This window comes from Accipiter gentilis, chromosome 17, assembly GCF_929443795.1.
Source record: "Accipiter gentilis chromosome 17, bAccGen1.1, whole genome shotgun sequence".
Classification (NCBI taxonomy): domain Eukaryota; kingdom Metazoa; phylum Chordata; class Aves; order Accipitriformes; family Accipitridae; genus Astur; species Astur gentilis.
Window position 1 is genome coordinate 21,813,806 of NC_064896.1, and position 8,729 is coordinate 21,822,534.

The following is an 8,729-nucleotide window of genomic DNA, read 5'->3' on the forward strand; positions in this document are numbered from 1 at the left end:
TGTTCCCTCCCAAATTCTTGTGCCCCCCCAGCCTGCTCGCTGGTGGGGTGGGGTGAGAGGCAGAAAAGGCCTCCGCTCTGTGCAAGCACTGCTCAGCAGTAACAAAAACATCCCTGTGTTATCAACACTGGTTTCAGCACAAATCCAAAACATAGCCCCACACTAGCTACTATGGAAAAAGATTAACTCTATCCCAGTCAAAACCAGCACATATTCCTATTGACATGTTTTGGTGGCACTCTCACTGCTCTCTGATATGTGTATACCTGTCCCTGCCTTGATCTTAAATAGGTTTTCCATTCTTCTAGAGACAATGGAAAGCTACAGCAGTACCAGGATATCTTTATAGGCCTCAGTGAAAGAAATTTGCATATATGTTAACATTTTTATTGTATTTTAAACCAAACAGCGGAAGAATTTGCTTCCTCATCTGTCTTCCATGTGCTGCTGTGCACACATCCATTACATGTCTTCTACAGCAGCAAGAAAATTGTACAGGGATGCTTTACTCAGTGTTCCTTTTTATCTAGGAGGATTGTTTACAGCCCAGTTTATTTTAAACAGTGCCTGTGGATGTACATGAGCATACGTACGTTGAAAGAGAGAGATAACATATATCTTTTTGGAGCCAAACCAATACTTGCTGAGGGTTGATGCATGTGCAGTGTGCCATTCTGATCTGTGTGATTGTTTTCTCTCTCCCTTGCATGCTATTTCTTCATGGTTTGGTGGTCTTGAGGTATGAATTTTAGTCAAATAAAGTTAAAACTGTGGTTGTTTTATGACTTGTATTACTGTAACTCTTAAGAATCCAAGTCATGAGGCACAATTTCACTGTCCTAAGCACTGTACCAGCGCTGAACCAAAAGACATTGCCAAAGAATTTACAGCACAAGAAAAGGGAAAGCGCATGGGTGGAGGCAAAAGGAGGAATGCATGCGGGCTGTGTTCGACACCCAGGATAGGACTGGTGGAAGTCCTAAGAAGTTTCTTCCTCCCCACTCTCTGAAATGTCAATTGATCTATTAGAGAGTTTCCCTTCTTCCTCTCAGTTTTGTCTTGCTGATAGAGAAAACATAATACTGCGCTGGTTGGCAGTTACATTTTTAGAAGATGTGGCTGAGGAGAGCTTTGGGAGGGCATTGTGAGCTAACTAGAGACTTAGAAAACCCCCTCAAATATAAGTAACAGCATGGGAGCATACACACAGTTTTGGGCTTCTATTTGACCTTTAAAAACTGAACCGTTTGTGCTGTGGGTGAATGATAGGAATAAAACTTTTCAGCAGTGGGTGAGAGACCAGGGATTTTGGGAACTGTAGGGTAGGTAGGCTCTGTAGAGCTTTGAAAGTGAAGATGAGTCCCTTGGAGTTTGGTGGAGTGGAGGGAGTGGAGTGTTGTCTCTGCTTTGGAGTAGTGCTTTGAGCTGAGCATTTGCAGGGGCAAGTCTGTTGTCAGGAAAAAGACACTGTAGTAATAAAGCTATGAGTAGTGAGGGATTGCCTGGTTAAAAGGTTTAACTGTGTGGATGGACAGGAGAAGCCTTGTTTAAAAAGAATCTGCAAGACTTCAAAGATTGCATTCCAGAAACTGGGTTTGGATGGATGTCCAAAAGAAGTGTAAGTGCAACTTGATCAAAGCAGACTGTTACACCTTGCCTGAGTAGATATTTACAGTAAATTTGGCACTAGTGCTTTTCATCTCTCTCAAATTTTCAAGGGGAGCAGAGTACAAAGTGAAATAGATTTCATCTGTGCACAGGCTAGTTTTCCAGGTTTGACTGAAGAGCAGTTGGATAGGTAAAATTCCTCTCCCTTTGCAGTACTATTGCTGCCTGTATATCCCCATCTTTGTGCCTGCTTGTTCTAACCAAAACCTCAATGCCAATTCCATGGCACTTAGGTGACCTTCTAAACGCCGGTGTTTGGCTTGTTTCCTATATGCCAGAAGCTCAGTGAGATACAAAGATGACGTGTGAATGAGCGTACCCTTGAGAGAAGAGGATTTTTGGATAATAGAGCTGTGGTAATCTCAGCAAGAAAACTGTCTTGCTCGATTCCTCTGTGTTGTACCATGGTATCAAAGAAATGCTGGACGCTACTGTCAGATTACCTTTCTTCCCAAACAACCTGCAGGGCCTGCAATTTGGCAAAGCACTCAGATTAAAGAAGCAAGCAAGGCACCACACAGTACTCCTTCAGTTGCTACATGAATTTTGTGCCTTCCTGTCTGCATCACACAGCCTCATCCATGTACCTCGTTATGGCTTCCTTGTGCTCCTTCGCGGCTGTAAGAAATGTGAGCGACTCCTTGCATAACTGCCTCTGCTGAGCGGAACTGAGGCGGCAGCTCTGTGAATCACACGTGCATCAAAAAAAAAAAAAAAAAAAAGGCATAATAGGGAAGGGGCAAGTGTGATTCTGATAATACAGGGCTGTTTTTTGTCTGAGATTGTTCCGAGTTTTACCGGGAGCGAGGTAGGATGGTGCAGAACTGAAGAGACTACAGAAAATCTAAGGCTTTGCTTGCCCTCCCTGAGCCCGTGTTGTGGTTAGGCTGTGACTTGCCCCTTTGACTAAACTGCAAGGTGCCAGGCTTTGCTCACAATGTGCATCATCTTTTCCCATTAAATGTATTTTTTGATTTAATTTTAAAATGTGCCTTTGGAGATGGTGTAACCCTATCCACAAAGCATATCTGAAAATTTGGCATGCAAATAACTGTAAAACATTTGATTTGATGCTGTTCTAATCAATGCTTGTTAACAGTGTAGCATCCAGGTAAAGAAAGTATAAAAATATGGTATATTGCAGTGGAATGCAAAAGTATCTTCTCAGTTCTATTCTGAGAATGGAGCAAAAATAGCCCGATGTCAAATGCTATTTGAATATCATTTCTTAATGTGTCTGATACGCTTATTCTTTACGTTAGCCCACTGATATCTTGCTTATGCTACAAAAATTTAAAAATATCTATTTTAAATTTTTTTTATTTTTATTTTTGCCTCTAGGTGTACTGTATTAGTTTCTTGGTTTCATTTTCAATTCCTTGTGGTTTTTGCAATGACTGATTGATGCCATTCCTACCATCATGTTATATAAGAGAATTTGATAGTTCTGACTTAATAGCTTAGTATATTGTTTACAAAATCTAGTATCTCTGCAGGGGAACGGATCCTACACAGTTTCACGTCTTGCTGTCACCATCTTGCCAAATTAAGAGAACATGGCTGGAATAAATTCTAACACTGGTACGAGTGGTCCGATATCAATATTAGACAATACTAGAAGAAGTAGCAATAAGAAAGCTACATAAAAAGCTTCCCTGTAAACCCTGACAGATGCTGCAGTGGTAAAGGCAATACTGTGTGAGGTTGAATTTTATTCTTCATTATCAGTGTGCAGTAATAGTAAAGCAAGCAGATAAATGGGAGAAAAAGGTATTAAATGTACTGAATATACTAAAATTAAACAGCATTTTTAGCTAACTTAGTTGATCTGTACATCATAGTAGAACCATCTTGCTATATTGTCTATAACCTTTAGCCACATCTCGGATTGCAGGCTTGAGTTACGTACTGACAATAACCACACTCTTTCGCTGACTTATTTTGACAGTTTATGTCCGGTTACTTTCAGTGATTTGCAAAGCTGACATTTCCCTTTAGTGAACCCGAAACACTTTTCTGCTGTATTGCCCAGATATTTTTAACATACCAGACAGTAACAAAAAGCAGGGAAAAGAGAAGAGGGCTTCATTCTCAATGAACCCATGAAGTGGGTCTTACAGCAAATAGGAGGGGTGAAGGGAGCTGTAGTATAAATAAGGAGTGGGCCTAAGACGAATATATATGTGGTCAGAGGCATATTTTTATGAATTTCTTGTGCTATAAATGCCACACTACTGTTTTGTTCCTTAGCAGATATTCTTCTGATATTGCAATATTATCTTTCCTTATGGTAAAGTGTATCTGATTGAGTCAATTTATACTGACAGCTTTCCTATGTTAACTTCTATGTGAATTCCCAGTTCATTTAATATTTTTTCCTCCTGCTTCCCACATTTGAGCTACCTTTGTTCTGTGTCTGAAGGATAGGAAGCTGATAGTTATTTTATATTTATATTTCAAGGCTGCTTAATGTTTAATGAGGCTGAATATGTTGTAAAAAGCTTCAGAACACTCAGACTGGTTAATATTTCATGCCGATCTACAGAGACAACTATATTGATCTTTTAAGCATCTGCTAAACAAGACAAGGAATAAATTAGATTTTGGTCAGTTTGATTTGGCTGGTGAGTTAAATAGCTTTTAGAGCATTATCACCTTTTAAAATGTTTTGTTTCCGGTTGAATAAAGTAGATTTTAAAGGCAGTATTTCATAGTGTCATTTCTCATTGCTCTTCATCTTGCCGGCTTTATTTCAACCGTGTTTGTGTATGTTATGAAAGGATGCAGACACATAAAGGGAGGATATTTGCACTATCTGCTTTATGCACCCATAATTATAGCTTCCGAAACCATAGTTGAGGGGGCCCTACTTGTCTCTATTGACTGCATTTTGGACCTAGGTCCCCCCTATTAAGCTAGTGTTTATTTACATCACAGTTACAGGCCTAGAAAATTCTCTGAATACACTGCAAAGCTGCACCATAGATACAGTCTGATTTAGGGGAAAACCTACCTTATGCCCAAGTTCCTTATCCCAGAGGACCCATTTTAATGTCATATGCAATCTTCCTTTTCACACGCTTTGGGGTAGCAAATGTGAAAAGTGAAAAAGATGTAATCTTTATCCATCCTCCATGGATATAATAATTGGGATAGCAAATGTGAAAAAGAGGGAAAATAAATTATTATCTCCATTCAGATGTCTACATAACTTTTCTGTAAACCTAATGCTAGTTGACAGCAAGGCTTTTGAAAGGTCCTTTTTATACTGAAATAATTTCAGAACCTTTTTGTGATGATTGAAAGTTTCCAAACTTTGCATCCAGCACATGCAGCAATTGTAGAGCTGATATAACAGAGAGATTTTTATTAAGAAACTGAGTAGGCAGCCTTGGAATAAAGTCATGGGGTTTGATTGTTAGCTCAAGAATGTATCCTAGAATTTTAATGGTCAGGCAACTACATTGAAGAAAGACCCATGCAGGAAACGTTTGCTAGTTTGACTAAACTCGGGTATAAATTTCTGTATTGTCTCTAGGAAAACAGTACCCCGTAGCCTACAAGAAGTATACAAATACTTTTCTTGTATAGTGTTCACTTTTAAATGTTTTTGTAGTAAATTAAATATTCCAACTCAGTATAGCCCTAAATCTGTCTGTTCCAGGTTAGACGTATTTTTGTTCATAAATATAGATGGGAATAATGGAATAATACTCTTTTTGGTCTCTTGCATTTGGTTTCTTTGTTTAACTATACTTTGCTGTATCCAGTTTGGAGCAGATGTAATAGTTGTGAAAAGTTCCTTTCTTCGGCATAAAGCATTTCAAAGTTATCAGTGACCTGGGGAGGTTTGGGGGTTCTCAGAAATGTTGTGACTGTGCTATTAACTCAATTTAAAACTTGAGGACAAAGAAAGACTAGGGAGACACAGGTAAAGGAATTGATGCAAAATCTAAATGAAGACCAGGAATGGAGTAGAGAAGTTTTTGGTTTTGTTAGATTCTAGAACCCCTCTCCAGCTCCTCTTTTCCCTTTGTTTCTGCTGCCTGTGGAATTCACTTGTGAATTCACATTTTAAAAAAAATCCTCCCTATGATTTTAAAATGTTTCCTCTAAATGTTACCAACTGAAGGTTTCAGGAAGTTTTATCTGTCTCAATTCTTTTGCACGTCTTCATTTAATGCATTCTCAACTAGAGTTCCTTTATTTTCTGTGTCCCAGCAACCAAGGCCCTGTGTGATGCAGTGAAAGCAATGTCAGCAGAACTTCAGTTTAGCTGAATTTAAAGTTGATGGAGGGGGCATTAGGAGTAATTTGGGGGAATGTGTCTAACCTGTCAATCTAGTCAACACTATTTTTTGTATGTCTGTTATCTTACAGTTGCTCTAATGTTAAAAGCCCCCCCTCCCCTCCTTTTTTGTCTTCCTGAAACATTACATTTACTGGCTTTTATCCAAACAGAAGATATGTCCTGAGAAGTTCTGAGAACATCATGCTCTTGGGAATTCAGTAATTGACAAATAGAATGATTTTTTTCTTCTTCCTAGGTACTGTGGTCTTGATACCAACTTGTTAACTTGAATCGTAGTTGTGGGATTCATGGTGACCAACACAGCATTCATTATCACGCACGCATCAAACTTCCACAGAATCCAACAGCAGCCTTAGGTGGGAGAAGACAGTGAATGCTGGAACAGCGTATTGAGTATCTTTATTTTTACACTTTATTTTTACCTAAACCTCAGCAATCTGTTGTGTACAAATGCAGCATCTTCAGCGATGGCTGTTTCTTGGCCAGTGCTGTACTAGAACTGTTTGAGAACGTCGCATGCACTATGGGATTATCAACTCATGTTTCTGTGCCACCATCCACAAAAGCACCACGGAGCCTTACTGAGGATTTTAAGATATGTATTCAAAAGCTATACTAATTTTTCATTAAGTTTTTGTACCTCCATTGGTCCAAAGGACTTTCATTTTAAAGGTTGTCAGGCTATCCCCATATACAGAAAAGATTTCCCACTTAACTGTGAAAGCGTCTTGATGCATATCTAAATTCTTGTTGATATGATGAAACATTGTCATTTCTAATATGTGTCATCCTGAATTACTATTCAGATTCAGTATCATGCCATGACTTGTTCTATATAGCTGTCCGGGAATTTCAGGTATGTGGTGGTTTCAGACCACAAATGTGGCCAACCTCACAAATGTGAGGCCAGCTACAAACCACTTAAGCAAATACTAAAACTTCAAATGCTAACCAACCAGATCATATTTGGACACTTTATCATTATGAAATAAATTCTTCCACAAGGAAAATGATGAACATGCAGTATATGAAACTGAGCTCCAGAACTCTGCTGCTCTCACCAGAGCCAACACTTGTGCTGAAGATGGATATCCCTTAATTATCAATAGGAATATTAGTGTGTATAAATGATAATTGTATTCTTGTCACTGGCATAGTGAAGAGACACTCCCATCTGTTGAAGATATTTTACCTTATCCTGTGGAGAGAGAGAATGCAGGTATGAAATTGCCTGTTGTGTCACATACGCATCTGTGTCCCTTGTACACTATTTCATACTATGGGAAAGCTGCTAACTTGTTCTTCTCAGGTTGCTTTGAAATTCATCATGTTTGGAATAATCTATACAGCACTTGAGTTTGAGGGACATCAGTCTTACTGGTGCGTAAAACTTCAGTGGAAAAATAATCTTAAATTCTTCCTTTGTAATTAGTGAATATGGTTAATATGCTCCTTGCTGGACATATTAAATAGAATATAGCCCATACTAAATTGGAGTGATGAAAAGAGAAGGGCACAGCTTATCAGTGGTGGATGCTTCCAAGTGTTTGACTACAAGCTGAGTCAGGTTTTACAAAATCATAGAATCATTTAGATTGGGAAAGACCTTAAAGATCATTGAGTCCAACCATCATCCATGCCCCCTAAACCATGTTCTGGAGTACCTTGTTGTCCTGGTTTCAGCTGGGATAGAGTTAACTGTCTTCCCTAGTAGCTGGTATGGTGCCATGTTTTGAGTTCAGTTTGTGAAGAATGTTGATAACACTGACGTTTTCAGTTGTTGCTCAGTAGTGTTTAGACTATAGTCAAGGATTTTTCAGCTTCTCATGCCCAGCCAGGGCACAAGAAGTTGGCACAGGACACAGCCAGGGCAGCTGACCCAAACTGGCCAACGGTGTATTCCATACCATGGGACACCCCATCTAGTATAGGAACGGGGAAGTGGGGGCAGGGAATCGCCGCTCGGGGACTAGCTGGGTGTCGATCGGCAGGTGGTGAGCAATTGCCCTGCGCATAATTTGTACATTCCAATCCTTTCATTGTTGCTGTTGTCATTTTATTAATGTTATCATTATCATTATTAGTTTCTTCTTTTCTGTTCTATTAAACCGTTCTTATCTCAACCCACGGGTTTTGCTTCTTTTTCCCGATTTTCTCCCCCATCCCACGGGGTGGGGGGGAGTGAGTGAGCGGCTGCGTGGTGCTTAGTTGCTGGCTGGGGTTAAATCACACTTGTCTACACGCTTTTTGAATACCTCCAGGGATGGTGACTCAACCACTTCCCTGGGCAGCTTATTCCAACATCTGACAACCCTCTCAGTAAATAATTTTTTCCTACTATACAACCTTAATCTCCCTTGCCGCAACTTGAGGCCATTTCTTCTCATCCTATCACCAGTCACCTGGCAGAAGAGACCATCACCCACCTCACTACAAGCCCCCTTCAGGTAGTTGTAGAGAGCGATAAGGTCTCCCCTCAGCCTCCTCTTCTCCAGACTGAACAGCCCCAGTTCCCTCAGCTGCTTCTCATGAGACTTGTGCTCCAGGCCCCTCACCAACTTGGTTGCCCTCCTCTGAACACGCTCCAGCAACTCAATGTCTTTCCTGTAGTGAGGGGCCAAATCTTTGGCCTTGAAAGGTTTTCTGTGCCTGCTTCTGTCACCCTAGCTTTATTTGCTAATGGTAGTTTGCTGTCTAGGAGTGATGCCACCATTGCTCAATAAAATGGCTATGTTCACTTGAACAGACC